This window comes from Ranitomeya variabilis, chromosome 2 (assembly GCF_051348905.1).
Source record: "Ranitomeya variabilis isolate aRanVar5 chromosome 2, aRanVar5.hap1, whole genome shotgun sequence".
Lineage (NCBI taxonomy): Eukaryota > Metazoa > Chordata > Amphibia > Anura > Dendrobatidae > Ranitomeya > Ranitomeya variabilis.
Genome location: NC_135233.1, coordinates 80,723,558 through 80,744,525, shown reverse-complemented (window position 1 = coordinate 80,744,525; position 20,968 = coordinate 80,723,558). Strand labels below are relative to the sequence as shown.

The 20,968-nt window shown below is 43.5% G+C and overlaps 1 long non-coding RNA gene across 2 annotated transcripts in view; it reads left to right on the top strand.

Moving 5' to 3' along the window:
• The window catches only part of LOC143809118 (uncharacterized), a 98,468-nt gene that overhangs the window by 74,041 nt on the left and 3,459 nt on the right, over positions 1–20,968 (top strand). The window lies entirely within an intron of this gene.

Below are 20,968 nucleotides of genomic sequence, written 5' to 3'. Positions count from 1 at the left end.
ACAGCCCATTTAAAATCACAGTTCACTGACAGACTTTTCAAGTTTTAATACAAAACAAACAGGTCCAAAAATTATCCCTCTTAGTCATTTGTTATCAGACAAACTGATGGTGTTGCTGTTAGAAGTAACATAATCCTACTGTGACTGAAACAAGTCATGTGACATACAGTGGGGAAAAATTATCTAGTCAGCCAACAATTGTACAAGTTCTCCCACTTAAAAAGATAAGAGAAAACAAATCCAGAAAGTCACCTTGTCTGATTTGGCAAGATTTATTTTGCAAATTATGGTGGAAAATAAGTATTTGGTCACCTAAAAACATGCAAGATTTCTGGCTCTTATAGACTTGTAACTTCTTCTTTTAGAGAATCTTCAGTCCTCCACTCATTACCTGTAGTAATGGCACCTGTTTGAACTTGTTATCAGTATAAAAAGACACCTGTTCACAACCTCAAACAGTCACACTCCAAACTCCACTATGGTGAAGACCAAAGAGCTGTAGGACACCAGAAACAAAATTGTAGCCCTGCACCAGGCTGGGAAGACTGAATCTGCAATAGGCAAGCAGCTTGTTGTGATAAAATCAACTGTGGGAGCAATAATAAGAAAATGGAAGACATACAAGACCACTGATAATCTCCCTCGATCTGGGGCTCCACTCAAGATCTCACCCCGTGGGGTCAAAATGATCACAAGAACGGTGAGCAAAAAATCCCAGAACCTCAGGGGGACCTAGTGAATGACCTACATGGAGCTGGGACCAACAAAGGCTACCATCAGTAACACACTACGCCGCCAGGGACTCAAATCCTGCAGTGACAGACGTGTTCCCCTGCTTAAGCCAGTACATGTCAGAGGGTGGCAGCATTATGCTTTGGGGCTGTTTCTCTGCAAAGGGACCAGGAGGGATCCATCTACATGAAAGAATGAATGAGACCATGTATTGTGAGATTTGAGTGCAAACATCCTTCCATCAGCAAGGGCATTAAAGATGAAACATGGATGGGTCTTTCAGCATAATAATGATCCCAAGCACACCTCCAGGGCAATGAATGAGTGGCTTCATAAGAAGCGTATGAAGGTCCTGGAGTGGCCTAGCCAGTCTCCTGATCTCAACCCCATAGAAAACCTTTGGAGGGAGTTGAAAGTCCGTGTTGCCCAGCGACAGGCCCAAAACATCACTGCTCTAGAGGAGATCTGCATGGAGGAATGGGCCAACATACCACCAACAGTGTGTGCCAACCTTGTGAAGACTTACAGAAAACGTTTGACCTCTGTCATTGCCAACAATTGATATATAACAAAATATTGAGATGAACTTTTGTTAAGTATTTGGTCATTATTTTCTACCATAATTTGCAAAATAAATCTTGCCAAATCAGACAAGGTGATTTTCTGGATTTGTTTTCTCATTTTGACTCTCATAGTTGTGGTCTACCTATGATGTCAATTACAGGCCTCTCTCATCTTTTTAAGTGGGAGAACTTGCACAATTGGTGGCTGACTAAATACTTTTTCCCCACTGTACATGCGATAATGCCCTTCACATTTTGCCCACTAATACTCTTAATGGAAGCAAATAAGGCCAATTGTGACCTCTCTTTGTTAGTACTACCGTCTGGATGACTAGTGCTAGTGGTGGTGTTGGTGATTCTGCTGCTTCTAATGAGTCTACCTTTTTAGCTGTGGTATGTTTTTTATTTTAACACTTCCCATCCCATCGCCATTACAAATTCTTACATTTTGTACCATACTATAATTAACGTTTAACAATCTTTGCAATAGCATTTATTCAACCCTTGCCAAGGAGGGTCGTAATAAGAAATGCACAGTAGGTAGGTAAATGTACAGCATGCCAAATGTGGCAGCAGGTAGTAGTATTAGTGTGGCATGTACAGTTGTCAAATTGAACAAGTAAAACACGTGTACAAAAACAAACACACAGTTAAATGTCTATTTTTTTCTATTCCCTCCTTCTTCAAAAATGACCAAATAAAAAATGGTAGGCAAGTGCACAACCAAAAAGCTAGTACCTGCCAAAGGGCGCTTGTATTATCGTGGGGTGTATTATTTATTTATTGTGCATTGCTTCTATAGTGCCATCATATCCCACAGCACTTTACAGACCTTATCATTGCTGTCCCCAATAGGCCTCACCAGCTAGATCCCATATCAGAGTGTAGGAAGAAACTGGAGAACCCAGATGAAACCCACGCAAACACGGGGAGAACATGCAAACTCCTTGCAGATGTTGTCCTTGGTGGGATTTTAACCTGGAACCGCAGCTCTGCAAAGCCGCAGTGCAACCCAATGAGCCATCAAACTGCTCGTGTATGGATAACATGTGATTAGCATATCAAATTTCATGTTAGATGTACAGAAAAAGAATGTTTGCAACACGCTTTTTTGTGAGGTAGTCAATCACAGTTATGTGGAATTTTCTTTTGTTATAAAAAAATATATATAATTTTCCCCTTTACAAAAAGAATTTTAAAATAAATCCATGTATGCAAATATGAATTAATTATATAAAATCTATTTTTACAATATGAAGACTTATGCTCTTTATATCTTTAGTTTTTTTATTTTTATCTCCCATACCTATCATAATCCATGGCCTGAGAACAATAAGCATGTAATTGTTCATTTTCCATGATGCATTATTTTGAACATTGCTCGAATAACATTTTTAGCTGATGTAAGAGTACAGTACATCCATCTAAGAAAGCAGGCTTTGCAGTTTAGTCTTGAAGGAATACAAATGCTAAACTTCAAGAAGCAAATTTATTTTACCATTGGTCCCAGCGATTTTTGTGTTTGAAAAGTGATTTTAGCTGATATTACTTTTCTTTTCATGTGTGATACACTGATCTCAGGCCATTTAAAGAGAAAAAAAAACTACAATAGGAGATAAAAACAAACCCTTTATTTAATTTATTAGTTATACTTATTTCTGTAAAAACAAAGTAATAGCCAACACAACTTCTGTTTGACAATTTCATATAGTTAAACACTGACATGTTACCTACTTTAACTACTGAAGGCATTTATTCACAAACAGCACCACTGCTGTCTGCAATACCAAGCGCTGCCCAAGAACAATACTGGTGCTATTTCTCAACATAAAGCAGACCTATTTATTTCTTGATAAGAAATATAGTAATTATCTCTCTAATTATCTAACATAGGTGTCTGGGAAAAGCAGTACAGTTATCGCTGTTCCCAGGTACGAGGGTGCTGAATTAAACTTATCATTGTCGCCTGGTCTCCCTGCGATCAGTGAGACCAGGCAACACTAATGTGACTAGTAGGCAGCATCCTCTGTGTAGTGCATACTAAATAAATGAATGTAAAAAAAACGGCATGTGGTCCACTATATTTTCACTAACCAGCTGATGGAAAGCTGACAGCTGAGGTCTGATGTTAATATTCTGAGAAGGGGCCAATAATGATAAAAGTTTACAGGATATTAATATCAGCTCACAGCTTTTTCTGTTTTTTATAGAGGGGACCCCCCAAAAAATAATGTGTGGTCCCCTTATAGTTACTAAACAAAGGCTAAGCAAAGGCTAAACAGTCAGCAGTGAGCTAATATTAATAGCCTAGGAAGGGGTCATGGATATTGGCCCCCCTCCCAGACTAAGAACATCAGCCCTCAGCCATCCCAGAAATGGCGATAACCTTAATGATGTTACTACTGTCCACATGCAGCCGCATTTTCACATTCAGCTCAGTGTGTTCCGGCTGCAAAGGTGAGCGGTTGCATCACTAATGTGACCGCTCACTAGAGTTGAGCAAATTTGCTCGGGTACCTGCATATTTGGCAAGGGCTCTCCATGCATGTGCAGGGACTCAAGCAAATTTGCTCAACTTTACCTCTCACCAAACCATCGAGATCATCATAGGACATGGTCATTAATGATTATCGGTGGAAATGTCAAAACTCACTTCTGACTTCAGCGCCAGCGTCGTTTCAAAATCTTCAAAAAAAGATTATTTTTCTGAAAAAAAAAAAGATCGCGCTGCTCCGGTGACCTGGAAGGAGTCCCCGGATCCAAGATGGCCGCGGGACTCCTTCCGGGTCATGAGATGACCCTGCTTGCCGGCGTCTGCTGAGAATCCTCATAGCAGGCGCCGGCAAGCCTCTGCAATGTGCCTGTCACATCGGTGATCTGACAGAGTGCTGTGCACACTGTCAGATCACCAATCTGTGATGTCCCTCCCTGGGACAAAGTAAAAAAAAAATGTTTCCACATGTGTAAAAAAAAAAATAATAATAAATTCCTAAATAAAGAAAAAAAAAAATATTCCCATAAATACATTTCTTTATCTAAATAAAAAAAAATCACACAATAAAAGTACACATATTTAGTATCGCCGCGTCCGTAACGACCCCACCTATAAAACTATATCACTAGTTAACCCCTTCAGTGAACACCGTAAAAAAAAAAAAAAAAACGAGGCAAAAAACAACGCTTTATTCTCATACCGCCAAACAAAAAGTGGAATACCACACGATCAAAAAGACGGATATAAATAACCATGGTATCGCTGAAAACGTCATCTTGTCCCACAAAAAAAAAGCCACCATACAGCATCATCAGCAGAAAAATAAAAAAGTTATAGTCCTCAGAATAAAGCAATGCAAAAACAATTATTTTTTAATATAAAATAGTTTTTATTGTGTAAAAGCGCCAAAACATAAAAAAATTACATAAATGAGGTATCGCTGTAATCATACTGACCCGAAGAATAAAACTGCTTTATCCTTTTTACCAAACACGGAACGGTATAAACGCCCCCCCTAAAAGAATTTCAGGAATTGCTGGTTTTTGTTCATTATGCCTCCCAAAAATCGGAATAAAAAGCGATCAAAAAATGTCATGTACCCGAAAATGGTACCAATAAAAACGTCAACTCGTCCCGCAAAAAACAAGATCTAACATGACTCTGTGGACCAAAATATGGAAAAATTATAGCTCTCAAAATGTGGTGATGCAAAAACTGTTTTTTGCAATAAAAAGCGTCTTTTAGTGTGTGACGGCTGCCAACCATAAAAATCCGCCCAAAAAACGCTATAAAAGTAAATTAAATCCCCCTTCATCACCCCCTTAGTTAGGGAAAAATAATAAAATTTCAAAAAATATATTTATTTCCATTTTCCCGTTAGGTACTAGCGTCGGTACGGGGCCGTCGCGCTGCGTCAGCCCGACATACCGACGCATACTGTGCAAGCGCCGCACAACGGGGGCAGCGGATGCTGTTTTTCAATGCATCCACTGCCCCATTGTGAGGTGCGGGGAGGTGGGGGTGGAGTTCCAGCCGCGCATGCGCGGTCGGAAATGGTGGACCGTCGGCACAAAAAAAGTTACATGTAACGTTTTTTGCTGCCGGCGGTCCGCCACAACACGACGCAACCGTCGCACGACGGTTGCGACGTGTGTCAATACGTCGCTAATGTTAGTCTATGGGGAAAAAACGCATCCTGTAGATGACTTTGCAGGATGCGTTTTTTCACCAAAACGACGCATTGCGACGTATGCAAAAAAACGCTAGTGTGAAAGTAGCGCTAGGGTTAGGGCTAGGGTTAGGGTTGGGGTTAGGGCTAGGGTTAGGGCTGGGGTTAGGGTTGGGGTTAGGGTTTCAGTTAGAATTGGGGAGTTTTCACTGTTTAGGCACATCAGGGGCTCTCCAAACGCGACATGGCGTCCGATCTCAATTCCAGCCAATTCTGCTTTGAAAAACTAAAACAGTGCTCCTTCCCTTCCGAGTTCTCCTGTGCGCCCAAACAGTGGTTCCCCCCAACATATGGGGTATCAGCGTTCTCAGAACAAGTTGGACAACAACTTTTGGGGTCCAATTTGTCCTGTTACCCTTGGGAAAATAAAAACGTGGGGGCTAAAATATAATTTTCGTGGAAAAAAATATATTTTTTATTTTCGCGGCTCTGCGTTATAAACTGTAGTGAAACACTTGGGGGTTCAAAGTTCTCACAACACATCTAGATAAATTCCGTGGGGGGTCTAGTTTCCAATATGGGGTCACTTGTGGGGGGTTTCTACTGTTTAGGTACATCAGGGGCTCTGCAAATGCAACATGACACCTGCAGACCAATCCATCTAAGTCTGCATTTCAAACGGCGCTCCTTCCCTTCCGAGCTCTGCCGTGCGCCCAAACAGTGGTTCCCCCCCATATATGGGGTATCAGCGTACTCAGGACAAATTGGACAACAACTTTTGTTGTCCAATTTCTCCTGTTACCCTTGGGAAAATAAGAATGTGGGGGCTAAAATATAATTTTCGTGGAAAAAAAAATATTTTTTATTTTCATGGCTCTGCGTGATAAACTGTAGTGAAACACTTGTTAGTTCAAAGTTCTCACAACACATCTAGATAAGTTCCGTGGGGGGTCTAGTTTCCAATATGGGGTCACTTGTGGGGGGTTTCTACTGTTTAGGTACATCAGGGGCTCTGCAAATGCAACATGACACCTGCAGACCAATCCATCTAAGTCTGCATTTCAAACGGCGCTCCTTCCCTTCCAAGCTCTGCCGTGCGCCCAAACAGTGGTTCCCCCCAATGTATGGGGTATCAGCGTACTCAGTACAAATTGGACAATAACTTTTGTGGTCCAATTTCTCCTGTTACCCTTGGGGAAAAAAAATTGCGGGCTAAAACATCATTTTGTGTAAAGAAAAAATGATTTTTTAATTTTCACAGCGCTACATTCTAAACTTTAGTGAAACAATTGGGGGTTAAAAGTGCTCACCACAAATCTAGATAAGTTCCTTAGGGGGTCTTCTTTCCAAAATGGTGTCAGTTGTGGGGGTTTCCACTGTTTAGGCACGTCAGGGGCTCTCCAAACACGACATGGGTTCCGATCTCAATTCCAGCCAATTTTGCATTGAAAAGTCAAATGGCGCTCCTTCCCTTCCGAGCTCTGCCATGCACCCAAACAGTGGTTTATCCCCATATATGAAGTATCAGCGTACTCAGGACAAATTGCACAACAACTTTTGGGGTCCAATTTATCCTGCTACCCTTGGGAAAATAAAAAATTGGGGGCAAAAAGATCATTTTTTGTGAAAATTAATATTAATTTTTTTTACGGCTCTACATTATAAACTTCTGTGAAGCACTTGGAGGTTCAAAGTGCTCACTAGGGTTGAGCGACTTTCATTTTTTTAAGATCGAGTAGGGTTTTGGGAAACCCGATTTTGTCCAGAGTCGAGTCGAGTGCAGTCGGCCGATTATCGCTAAAAGTCGGGGATCGACCGAAACACGAAACCCAATGCAAGTCAATGGGGAAGCATAGTCGGCAGTGAGTGGAGGCCAGGAAAACACCTACAGTGCCCATTTTAATGCCAAAAACATCCATTCTTGTTTCTGAAGCTTGCCAATCTTAATTAACTGTATAATAATAGTTGGGCATAGGGAATTGGGGGAAAGTTGTGGGGGGAGTAGGGCTGGCTCAAGTTTTTCGTGGGCCCAGGAAATGCGGACTACGTCACGGCGGTGTTGCAGGGAAAGGTAAGTATTTAAAAGTTGCAAGTGCTGTGATCCTGAGCAAGCAGGGGGGGGCCCACTCGTTCGCATTGCCACTGGCACAGGGCCCCTCAAAGTACGGCGGTGTGTTTGCATGGCGGGGGCGCCTCCCACCAGCAGCGACACTTTTGCGTACTCTGAGGGGCCCTGTGCCAGTGACGTCGCCAACGAGTATGCCCCCCCACCTGATGAAGGAACCTGCACTTTCATCTGCACCTTCCTCTTTGTCCCTGTGTAAGGTGGTATAACATGCGGGAAGGGGAACCTTACTTTCAGCAGGGTCAGATTCTGGCTGTGTAGAGTACAAGGGGAATGTAGTGGTCTAGGTCAATGTACCAGCAGACTCATTTAGCAGTGGCTGGGCAATGGGCAGGATGAGGAGGAAACAGATATAGGGCCAAAGAATAAAGTAGGCTACATGCAGTTCAAAATTGGTAACAGGACTAAACAGGCGGCATTGCTTTGTTCAGTGGAGTAGCAAACCCAAGAGCAGCAGACACTGTTTCAAGGGCCTAACCACACTAGTAGGCCAAATGCAGTTTAATATCTGATAGTATAGGGCGAAAGCCAGAATGTGGAAGCTCAGCTTTGTTCAGTTGAGGACAACACCAGGGAGGGGCAGACACCTTTAGTAGGCCGGAAAAGCCTATTGCATTTTTTAAAATGGTAATTTGGAGCAGAAGGTTGAAGCTCAGCTTTATTTAGTTGAGGGCAACACCAGGGAGGGGCAGAAGCCGTTAGTAGGCCCTAACCACCATTTTTTTTTTTTAAAACCACTTAATGAGAGCCGGAAGGTTGAAGCTCAGCTTTATTTAGTTGAGGACAACACCAGGCAGGGGCACACAGACAGACACCTTTAGTAGGCCGGAAAAGCCTATTGCATTTTTTAAAATGGTAATTTGGAGCAGAAGGTTGAAGCTCAGCTTTATTTAGTTGAGGGCAACACCAGGGAGGGGCAGAAGCCGTTAGTAGGCCCTAACCACCATTTTTTTTTTTTAAAACCACTTAATGAGAGCCGGAAGGTTGAAGCTCAGCTTTATTTAGTTGAGGACAACACCAGGCAGGGGCACACAGACAGACACCTTTAGTAGGCCGGAAAAGCCTATTGCATTTTTTAAAATGGTAATTTGGAGCAGAAGGTTGAAGCTCAGCTTTATTTAGTTGAGGGCAACACCAGGGAGGGGCAGAAGCCGTTAGTAGGCCCTAACCAAAGTTGAAGGCCAAATGCAGTTTAATTTCTGATACTATAGGCCGAAAGCCAGAAGGTGGAAGCTCCGATTTAGACAGTGGAGGACAATTTGAATTAGGGACTGCAGACAGACTTAGTAGGCTGTCCCCTGTGGACCATGCATCCACCACATTAACCCATTGCGCCGTAATGGACACGTAATCTTCCGTGGCCATGCCTACAGGTCCATGCGTCTGTTGTCAGGTGCACCTTTGTACTCACAGATTGCCAGAGTGCATGGACAATGCGGTCTTCTACATGCTGGTGGAGGGTTGGGATGGCTTTTCTCGCAAAAGAAGTGTCGACTGGTTAGCTTGTAGCGTGGTACAGCGTAGTCCATCATGGCCTTATTAATAGTAAATAAAATATATAACTAGGCTCTATGAACTTTTAAATAGGTTCCAGGGGTACACGGGCAGCATTGGTGTGGTCAGTGGAGGAGTATTGCAAGTAGGGGCTGCAGACAGGCTATCAAAGGCCTAAAATAACAAACAGTAGGCAGTCATGGCAGTTTTACATCGGTTACATGGATACACAGGCAGGCACTCCAGGCAGCATTGTGGTCAGTGGAGGAGTATTGCAAGTAGGGGCCGCAGACAGGCTATCAAAGGCCTAAAATAACAAACAATAGGCTCATTGCAGTTTTACAGCGGTTACATGGATAGACGGGCAGGCAGCTTGGTGGTGAGTGGAGGAGTATTTAAAGTAGGGACCGCAGACAGGCTATCAAAGGCCTAACATAACAAACAATAGGCTCATGGCAGTTTTACAGCGGTTACATGGATACACGGGCAGGCAGCTTGGTGGTCAGTGGAGGAGTATTTAAAGTAGGGACCGCAGACAGGCTTCAAAGGCCTAACATAAGAAAATGGGCTGGCTGTAGGCACTTTATAATTGGTTCCAGGGGTACACGGGCAGCAGTGGTCTGGCCAGTGGAGGACTAGTGGAAGGAGGGACCGCAGACAGGCTTCAAAGGCCTAACATAAAAAAATGGGCTGGCTGTAGGCACTTTATAATTGGTTCCAGGGGTACACGGGCAGCAGTGGTCTGGTCAGTGGAGGACTAGTGGAAGGAGGGACCGCAGACAGGCTTAAAAGGCCTAAAATAACAAACAATAGGCTCATGGCAGTTTTACAGCGGTTACATGGATACACGGGCAGGCAGCTTGGTGGTCAGTGGAGGAGTATTTAAAGTAGGGACCGCAGACAGGCTTCAAAGGCCTAACATAAGAAAATGGGCTGGCTGTAGGCACTTTATAATTGGTTCCAGGGGTACACGGGCAGCAGTGGTCTGGTCAGTGGAGGACTAGTGGAAGGAGGGACCGCAGACAGGCTTCAAAGGCCTAAAATAACAAACAATAGGCTCATGGCAGTTTTACAGCGGTTACATGGATACACGGGCAGCTTGGTGGTGAGTGGAGGAGTAGTGCAAGGAGTGTCTGTCCCAGTACTCCCAAAATATAAATAGATGTTAATGTCTCGCAAAACAACCAAAACAAAAAAAAAGGTGGCATACTTAGGTACAGGGGTGGGCTCATCTGCTGAGTTTCTGACATAGTAATTTGGCAGTAACTATTTAATGGTGCCAATATAGGACACAGACACAGACTACTTTAAGTTGCATCGTAGATGTCTACAAATTTGTATTGTCAGTGCCAGACATTGAATGATGTCAGCGAATAGACTAAAGATTGGTGGAGCTGTGCGACATAATTTTGCATGTGGTAGAGCACATTTTGAGCTGGGGTAGGGGGGAACTCTCTAGAGGCCGGCGGGACCGCCCCAGGGCCCCTCATGTTACAACGGTGTGTCTGACGTTGGGTGTGCACCACCACCGCCAGAGACACTACATTGTACTATGAGGGACCCAGTAGCAATGCCGTCAACCAAAAGCGAGCACACCCACCTCTTCAGACAAACAGCAGTCTCACGGGTGCTTGCGCCAAGTCGCGATACCACGGCCCCGTGTGGGGAGTTTGGCCATTTAGGGAGGTGTAAACATGTCGTATGCTGTACAATCAGCTGCAGCAAATTAGACATTAGAAAAGTAATTCACAGGCAAGAGCCTTTCATAGGAAAGCTAGGTGTCGGCCGGGCAAGGTGGGGCAAAAGATTTCGAAATCCAGTTGTGGTTCATTTTAATGAATGTTAGATCGTCAACATTTTGGGTAGCCAGACGAGTCCTTTTTTCGGTTAATATTGAACCTGCAGCACTGAATACTCTTTCTGATAGGACACTTGCTGCCGGGCAAGCAAGCTCCTGCAATGCATATTCTGCCAATTCTGGCCAGGTGTCTAATTTGGAGGCCCAGTAATCAAATGGGAATGACGGTTGAGGGAGAACATCGATAAGGGATGAAAAATAGTTAGTAACCATACTGGACAAATGTTGTCTCCTGTCACTTTCAATTGATGCAGCAGTACCTGTCCTGTCTGCGGTCATAGCAAAATCACTCCACAACCTGGTCAGAAAACCCCTCTGTCCAACGCCACTTCTGATGTGTGCACCCCTAACACTCCTAGTCTGCTGCCCCCTGGAGCTCGTGTGAGAACGATCACGTGCGCTGTGTGCTGGGAATGCCTGAAGCAAACGGTCAACAAGAGTTGATTGTTTGGTTGCTAATATTAGTTCCAAGTTCTCATGTGGCATAATATTTTGCAATTTGCCTTTATAGCGTGGATCAAGGAGGCAGGCCAACCAGTAATCGTCATCGTTCATCATTTTCGTAATGCGTGTGTCCCTTTTTAGGATACGTAAGGCATAATCCGCCATGTGGGCCAAAGTTCCAGTTGTCAAATCTCCGGTTGTGATTGGTTGAGGGGCAGTTGCAGGCAAATCTACGTCACTTGTGTCCCTCAAAAAACCAGAACCCGGCCGTGACACGCAACCAATTTCCTGTGCCCCCGGGAAAGGTTCGGCATTAAAAATATACTCATCCCCATCATCCTCCTCGTCCTCCACCTCCTCTTCGCCCGCTACCTCGTCCTGTACACTGCCCTGACCAGACAATGGCTGACTGTCATCAAGGCTTTCCTCTTCCTCTGGTGCAGACGCCTGCTCCTTTATGTGCGTCAAACTTTGCATCAGCAGACGCATTAGGGGGATGCTCATGCTTATTACGGCGTTGTCTGCACTAACCAGCCGTGTGCATTCCTCAAAACACTGAAGGACTTGACACATGTCTTGTATCTTAGACCACTGCACACCTGACAACTCCATGTCTGCCATCCTACTGCCTGCCCGTGTATCCTCCCACAAATAAATAACAGCACGCCTCTGTTCGCACAGTCTCTGAAGCATGTGCAGTGTTGAGTTCCACCTTGTTGCAACGTCTATGATTAGGCGATGCTGGGGAAGGTTCAAAGACCGCTGATAGGTCTGCATACGGCTGGCGTGTACAGGCGAACGTCGGATATGTGAGCAAAGTGCACGCACTTTGAGGAGCAGGTCGGAGAACCCAGGATAAGTTTTCAATAAGCACTGCACCACCAGGTTTAAGGTGTGAGCCAGGCAAGGAATGTGTTTCAGTTGGGAAAGGGAGATGGCAGCCATGAAATTCCTTCCGTTATCACTCACTACCTTGCCTGCCTCAAGATCTACTGTGCCCAGCCACGACTGTGTTTCTTGTTGCAAGAACTCGGACAGAACTTCCGCGGTGTGTCTGTTGTCGCTCAAGCACTTCATAGCCAATACAGCCTGCTGACGCTTGGCAGTAGCTGGCCCATAATGGGACAACTGGTGTGCAACAGTGTCATCTGCCGATGGAGTGGTTGGCAGACTGCGTTCTGTGGAAGAGCTGTAGCTTCTGCAGGAGGACGAGGAGGAGGAGGGGGTGCGAACGCCTACAGCCAACTGTTTCCTAGACCGTGGGCTAGGCACAACTGTCCCTAAATTGATGTCGCCTGTGGACCCTGCATCCACCACATTCACCCAGTGTGCCGTGATGGACACATAACGTCCCTGGCCATGCCTACTGGTCCATGCATCTGTAGTCAGGTGCACCTTTGTACTCACAGATTGCCTGAGTGCATGGACGATGCGCTGTTTAACATGCTGGTGCAGGGCTGGGATGGCTTTTCTGGAAAAAAAGTGTCGACTGGGTAGCTCGTATCGTGGTTCAGCGTACTCCATCAGGGCTTTGAAAGCTTCGCTTTCAACTAACCGGTAGGGCATCATCTCTAACGAGATTAGTCTAGCTATGTGGGCGTTAAAACACTGTGTACGCGGATGCGAGGATAAGTACTTCCTTTTTCTAACCAGAGTCTCATGTAGGGTGAGCTGGACTGGAGAGCTGGAGATCGTGGAACTTTCGGGTGTGCCGGTGTACATGGCAGACTGAGAGACGGTTGGAGACGGTATTGTTTCCGCCGGTGCCCTAGATGCAATATTTCCTCCTACAAAACTGGTGATTCCCTGACCCTGACTGCTTTTGGCTGGCAAAGAAACCTGCACAGATACTGCCGGTGGTGCGGAAAATGGTGGCCTTACAGTGACGGAAGGGATGTTGCGTTGCTGACTAGCTTCATTGGCCGAGGGTGCTACAACCTTGAGGGACGTTTGGTAGTTAGTCCAGGCTTGAAAATGCATGGTGGTTAAGTGTCTATGCATGCAACTAGTATTTAGACTTTTCAGATTCTGACCTCTGCTTAAGCTAGTTGAACATTTTTGACAGATGACTTTGCGCTGATCAGTTGGATGTTGTTTAAAAAAATGCCAGACTGCACTCTTCCTAGACTCGGATCCCTTTTCAGGGATTGCAGACTGAGCTTTAACCGGATGGCAACGCTGTGCTCCAACAGGTTTTGGCTTTGACACGCGTTTTGGGCCAGATACGGGCCCGGCAGATGGAACCTGTTGCGATGTTGATGCCTGCTGCGGCCCCTCCTCCACCTCCGCTTCTGAACTACTGCCGCCTGCACCCTGTTCCCCCAATGGCTGCCAATCGGGGTCAATAACTGGGTCATCTATTACCTCCTCTTCGAGCTCGTGTGCAACTTCGTCTGTGTCACTGTGTCGGTCGGTGGTATAGCGTTCGTGGCGGGGCAACATAGTCTCATCAGGGTCTGATTGTGGATCTGTACCCTGAGAGGGCAATGTGGTGGTCTGAGTCAAAGGAGCAGCATAGTACTCTGGCTGTGGCTGTGCATCAGTGCACTCCATGTCAGAATATACTTGTAATGGGCATGGCCTGTTAAATGTTTCACTTTCTAAGCCAGGGACGGTATGTGTAAAGAGCTCCATGGAGTGACCCGTTGTGTCGCCTGCTGCATCCTTCTCTCTTGTTGTAGTTTTTGCTGAGGAGGACAAGGAAGCGACTTGTCCCTGACCGTGAACATCCACAAGCGACGCGCTGCTTTTACATTTACCAGTTTCGGAAGAGGAGGCAAAAGAGCTAGAGGCTGAGTCTGCAATGTAAGCCAAAACTTGCTGTTGCTGCTCCGCCTTTAAAAGCGGTTTTCCTACTCCCAGAAAAGAGAGCGTTCGAGGCCTTGTGTAGCCTGACGACGAAACTGGCTCCACAGCTCCAGACTTAGGTGGAATATTTTTATCCCCACGACCACCTGATGCTCCACTACCACTACCATCATTACCAGCTGACAATGAACGCCCACGACGACCTCTTGCACCAGACTTCCTCATTGTTTTAAAATCTTAACCAAAGTAACTTTATTTGTTGCTGTCAAACAACTTAGGCTGGGGTCACACATGGCGTAAGAAAATACGCCACGTATTATACGTCCGTACTACGGCCGTAATACGGAGAAATGTCCCCAAAATATTGATCCGTAGTCAGGGTGTTTCAGCGTATTTTGCGCATGGCATCCTCCGTATGTAATCCGTATGGCATCCGTACTGCGAGATTTTCGCGCAGGCTTGCAAAACCGACATCTAATGGATTTATGTGCTCAAATGTTAGGGAAAACATATATACAGTATATATATATATATATGTCATTGAGACACATATATATATATTCTGTATTTAGATTTCATTCAGCGCGATATCTGTGAACAGCCGCTAATTCAATTGCCGGCTTTTCATTTCTCCTGCACAAACCCGACAGGATATGAGACATGGTTTACATACAGTAAACCATCTCATATCCCCTTTTTTTTTGCATATTCCACATTACTAATGTTAGTAGTGTGTATGTGCAAAATTTCAGCGCTGTAGCTGCTGAAATAAAGGGTTAAATGGCGGAAAAAATTGGCGTGGGCTCCCGCGCAATTTTCTCCGCCAGAGTGGTAAAGCCAGTGACTGAGGGCAGATATTAATAGCCAGGAGAGGGTCCATGGTTATTGGCCCCCCCGTGGCTAAAAACATCTGCCCCCAGCCACCCCAGAAAAGGCACATCTGGAAGATGCACCTATTCTGGCACTTGGCCACTCTCTTCCCACTCCCTGTAGCGGTGGGATATGGGGTAATGAAGGGTTAATGCCACCTTGCTATTGTAAGGTGACATTAAGCCAGATTAATAATGGAGAGGCGTCAATTATGACACCTATCCATTATTAATCCAATTGTAGGAAAGGGTTAAAAAACACACACACACATGATTACAAAGTAGTTTAATGAAATAAACACAGCGGTTGTTGTAATAATTTATTGTTCTCCCATTCCATTTCCAGGACCTCGCTTGGCAACATAATAAACGCACAAGATACATACCTTCTGCTGTCAGATCTCGTCCCACGAAGTAATCCATCTGAAGGGGTTAACTAATATTACAGGCAGGAGCCCTGCAAATGCAGCTGTGCTCCGTGCTTGTAATCCCCGGGGAATGAATGAAATGTAGGTCATTGACCTACATTTCCTTCAGTCGCGGTGATGCGCCCCCTGGTGGATGTCCTCATATGACCTGGAGCGTGGGAAAAAGTTCCCAGGCTGCAGTTCATGAGAACATCCACCAGGGGGCGCATCACCGCGACTGAAGGAAATGTAGGTCAATGACCTACATTTCATTCATTCCCCGGGGATTACAAGCACGGAGCACAGCTGCATTTGCAGGGCTCCTGCCTGTAATATTAGTTAACCCCTTCAGATGGATTACTTCGTGGGACGAGATCTGACAGCAGAAGGTATGTATCTTGTGCGTTTATTATGTTGCCAAGCGAGGTCCTGGAAATGGAATGGGAGAACAATAAATTATTACAACAACCGCTGTGTTTATTTCATTAAACTACTTTGTAATCATGTGTGTGTGTGTTTTTTAACCCTTTCCTACAATTGGATTAATAATGGATAGGTGTCATAATTGACGCCTCTCCATTATTAATCTGGCTTAATGTCACCTTACAATAGCAAGGTGGCATTAACCCTTCATTACCCCATATCCCACCGCTACAGGGAGTGGGAAGAGAGTGGCCAAGTGCCAGAATTGGCGCATCTTCCAGATGTGCCTTTTCTGGGGTGGCTGGGGGCAGATGTTTTTAGCCACGGGGGGGCCAATAACCATGGACCCTCTCCTGGCTATTAATATCTGCCCTCAGTCACTGGCTTTACCACTCTGGCGGAGAAAATTGCGCGGGAGCCCACGCCAATTTTTTCCGCCATTTAACCCTTTATTTCAGCAGCTACAGCGCTGAAATTTTGCACATACACACTACTAACATTAGTAGTGTGGAATATGCAACAAAAAAGGGGATATGAGATGGTTTACTGTATGTAAACCATGTCTCATATCCTGTCGGGTTTGTGCAGGAGAAATGAAAAGCCGGCAATTGAATTACCGACTTTTCACTAACAGCGCTGCGTATTTCTCGCAAGTCACACTGCAGGTCCGTGTGGAATCCGTATTTTTCGCGCCCCCATAGACTTTCATTGGCGTATTATTTGCGCAGTACGCTGACAAACGCAGCATGCTGCGATTTTGTACGGCCGTAGAAAGCCGTATAATACTGAACCGTAATATACGGCTAATAGGAGCAGCCCCATTGAGAATAATTGTGCAGTATGTAATGCGAGTTTTACGGACGTAGTTTCTGCGCTCTTACGTCCGTAAAACTCGCATGTGTGACCCCAGCCTTACACGGTGAGCTATAACTTCAGTATGATTTCAATATCCCTTAACAGGTTGGTGAGACCACAAGGAAAATCAGGCACAATGTTACACACTCTGTTTTCTGTGGCACAAAATCACAGAGATGACACACACGCAGGACTGTCACTCAAGCACTAATGTCAATATTAATCTCCCACCTAATTTATTTTTTTTTTTTCTCAGGGAGACTTTAGAAACCAAATAATATTAAAAAAAAAAAAAAAAAAAAAAGGCTTTCTATGGCCCACAATTAGAGAGAGAGAGGTGGCACACCCAGGAGTCAAGACTGGCGCACAAGCTGAAAGGGCAATATTACTCTCCCACTGTTTTTTTAAGTTTTTTTTTTATTTCAGGGAGACTTTAGAAACCAAATAATATTAAAAAAACAAAAAAAAAAAATAGCCTTTCTATGGCCCACTGAATGAGAGAGAGAGGTGGCACACCCAGGAGTCAAGACTGGCACACAAGCTGAAAGGGCAATATTACTCTCCCACTGTTTTTTTATGTATTTTTTGTTTTTTAAGGGAGACTTTAGAAACCCAATAATATTAAAAAAAAAAAAATAAATAGGCTTTCTATGGCCCACTGAATGAAAGGGAGAGAGGTGGCACACCCAGGAGTCAAGACTGGCACACAAGCTGAAAGGGCAATATTACTCTCCCACTGTTTTTTTATGTATTTTTTGTTTTTTAAGGGAGACTTTAGAAACCCAATAATATTTAAAAAAAAAAATAAATAGGCTTTCTATGGCCCACTGAATGAAAGGGAGAGAGGTGGCACACCCAGGAGTCAAGACTGGCACACAAGCTGAAAGGGCAATATTACTCTCCCACTGTTTTTTTATGTATTTTTTGTTTTTTAAGGGAGACTTTAGAAACCCAATAATATTTAAAAAAAAAATAAATAGGCTTTCTATGGCCCACTGAATGAAAGGGAGAGAGGTGGCACACCCAGGAGTCAAGACTGGCACACAAGCTGAAAGGGCAATATTACTCTCCCACTGTTTTTTTATGTTTTTTTTTTTTTTTTCAGGGAGACTTTAGAAACCAAATAATATTAAAAAAACCAAAAAAAAAAATAGCCTTTCTATGGCCCACTGAATGAGAGAGAGAGGTGGCACACCCAGGAGTCAAGCCTGGCACACAAGCTGAAAGGGCAATATTACTCTCCCACTGTTTTTTTATGTTTTTTTTTTTTTTTTCAGGGAGACTTTAGAAACCAAATAATATTAAAAAAACCAAAAAAAAAAATAGCCTTTCTATGGCCCACTGAATGAGAGAGAGAGGTGGCACACCCAGGAGTCAAGCCTGGCACACAAGCTGAAAGGGCAATATTACTCTCCCACTGTTTTTTTATGTATTTTTTGTTTTTTAAGGGAGACTTTAGAAACCCAATAATATTTAAAAAAATAAATAAATAGGCTTTTTATGGCCCACTGAATGAAAGGGAGAGAGGTGGCACACCCAGGAGTCAAGACTGGCACACAAGCTGAAAGGGCAATATTACTCTCCCACTGTTTTTTTATGTTTTTTTTTTTTTTTTTTCAGGGAGACTTTAGAAACCAAATAATATTAAAAAAACCAAAAAAAAAATAGCCTTTCCATGGCCCACTGAAAGAGAGAGAGAGGTGGCACACCCAGGAGTCAAGACTGGCACACAAGCTGAAAGGGCAATATTACTCTCCCACTGTTTTTTTATGTATTTTTTGTTTTTTAAGGGAGACTTTAGAAACCCAATAATATTTAAAAAAAAAAATAAATAGGCTTTCTATGGCCCACTGAATGAGAGGGAGAGAGGTGGCACACCCAGGAGTCAAGACTGGCACACAAGCTGAAAGGGCAATATTACTCTCCCACTGTTTTTTTATGTTTTTTTTTTTTTTTTCAGGGAGACTTTAGAAACCAAATAATAAGAAAAAAAATAAATAAATAAATAGGCTTTCTATAGCCCACTGAATGAGAGATAGCACACACAGCAGTGGCACACAAGCCCTGACTGAGGCCAATATTTTTCTCCCACTGATTGATGTAGTGTTTTTGTGTTGAGGTAGATTTTAGAACACAAATCAAGGAAAAAAAAAAAATGCTTTCTATGGCCCACTGAATGAGAGAGAGGTGGCACACCCAGGAGTCAAGACTGGCACACAAGCTGAAAGGGCAATATTACTCTCCCACTGTTTTTTTATGTTTTTTTTTTTTTTAAGGGAGACTTTAGAAACCCAATAATATTTAAAAAAAAAAATAAATAGGCTTTCTATGGCCCACTGAATGAGAGGGAGAGAGGTGGCACACCCAGGAGTCAAGACTGGCACACAAGCTGAAAGGGCAATATTACTCTCCCACTGTTTTTTTATGTATTTTTTGTTTTTTAAGGGAGACTTTAGAAACCCAATAATATTTAAAAAAATAAATAAATAGGCTTTCTATGGCCCACTGAATGAGAGGGAGAGAGGTGGCACACCCAGGAGTCAAGCCTGGCACACAAGCTGAAAGGGCAATATTACTCTCCCACTGTTTTTTTATGTATTTTTTGTTTTTTAAGGGAGACTTTAGAAACCCAATAATATTTAAAAAAAAAATAAATAGGCTTTCTATGGCCCACTGAATGAGAGGGAGAGAGGTGGCACACCCAGGAGTCAAGACTGGCACACAAGCTGAAAGGGCAATATTACTCTCCCACTGTTTTTTTATGTTTTTTTTTTTTTTTTCAGGGAGACTTTAGAAACCAAATAATATTAAAAAAACCAAAAAAAAAATAGCCTTTCTATGGCCCACTGAATGAGAGAGAGAGGTGGCACACCCAGGAGTCAAGACTGGCACACAAGCTGAAAGGGCAATATTACTCTCCCACTGTTTTTTTATGTATTTTTTGTTTTTTAAGGGAGACTTTAGAAACCCAATAATATTTAAAAAAAAAAATAAATAGGCTTTCTATGGCCCACTGAATGAGAGGGAGAGAGGTGGCACACCCAGGAGTCAAGACTGGCACACAAGCTGAAAGAGCAATATTACTCTCCCACTGTTTTTTTATGTTTTTTTTTTTTTTTTCAGGGAGACTTTAGAAACCAAATAATAAGAAAAAAAATAAATAAATAAATAGGCTTTCTATAGCCCACTGAATGAGAGATAGCACACACAGCAGTGGCACACAAGCCCTGACTGAGGCCAATATTTTTCTCCCACTGATTGATGTAGTGTTTTTGTGTTGAGGTAGATTTTAGAACACAAATCAAGGAAAAAAAAAAAAAATGCTTTCTATGGCCCACTGAATGAGAGAGAGGTGGCACACCCAGGAGTCAAGACTGGCACACAAGCTGAAAGGGCAATATTACTCTCCCACTGTTTTTTTATGTTTTTTTTTTTTTTTAAGGGAGACTTTAGAAACCCAATAATATTAAAAAAAAAAAATAAATAGGCTTTCTATGGCCCACTGAATGAGAGGGAGAGAGGTGGCACACCCAGGAGTCAAGACTGGCACACAAGCTGAAAGGGCAATATTACTCTCCCACTGTTTTTTTATGTATTTTTTGTTTTTTAAGGGAGACTTTAGAAACCCAATAATATTTAAAAAAAAAAATAAATAGGCTTTCTATGGCCCACTGAATGAGAGGGAGAGAGGTGGCACACCCAGGAGTCAAGCCTGGCACACAAGCTGAAAGGGCAATATTACTCTCCCACTGTTTTTTTATGTATTTTTTGTTTTTTAAGGGAGACTTTAGAAACCCAATAATATTTAAAAAAAAAAATAAATAGGCTTTCTATGGCCCACTGAATGAGAGGGAGAGAGGTGGCACACCCAGGAGTCAAGACTGGCACACAAGCTGAAAGGGCAATATTACTCTCCCACTGTTTTTTTAGGTATTTTTTTTTTTTCAGGGAGACTTTAGAAACCAAATAATATTTAAAAAAAAAAAAAAAAAAAAATAGGCTTGCTATAGCCCACTGAATGAGAGATAGCACACACAGCAGTGGCACACAAGCCCTGACTGAGGCCAATATTTTTCTCCCACTGATTGATGTAGTGTTTTTGTGTTGAGGTAGAATTTAGAACACAAATCACGGAAAAAATAAATAGGCTTTCTATGGCCCACTCAGTGAGAGATGGCACACACAGGGATGGCACTGTAGCAGAAATGCCAATCTTAATCTCCCACA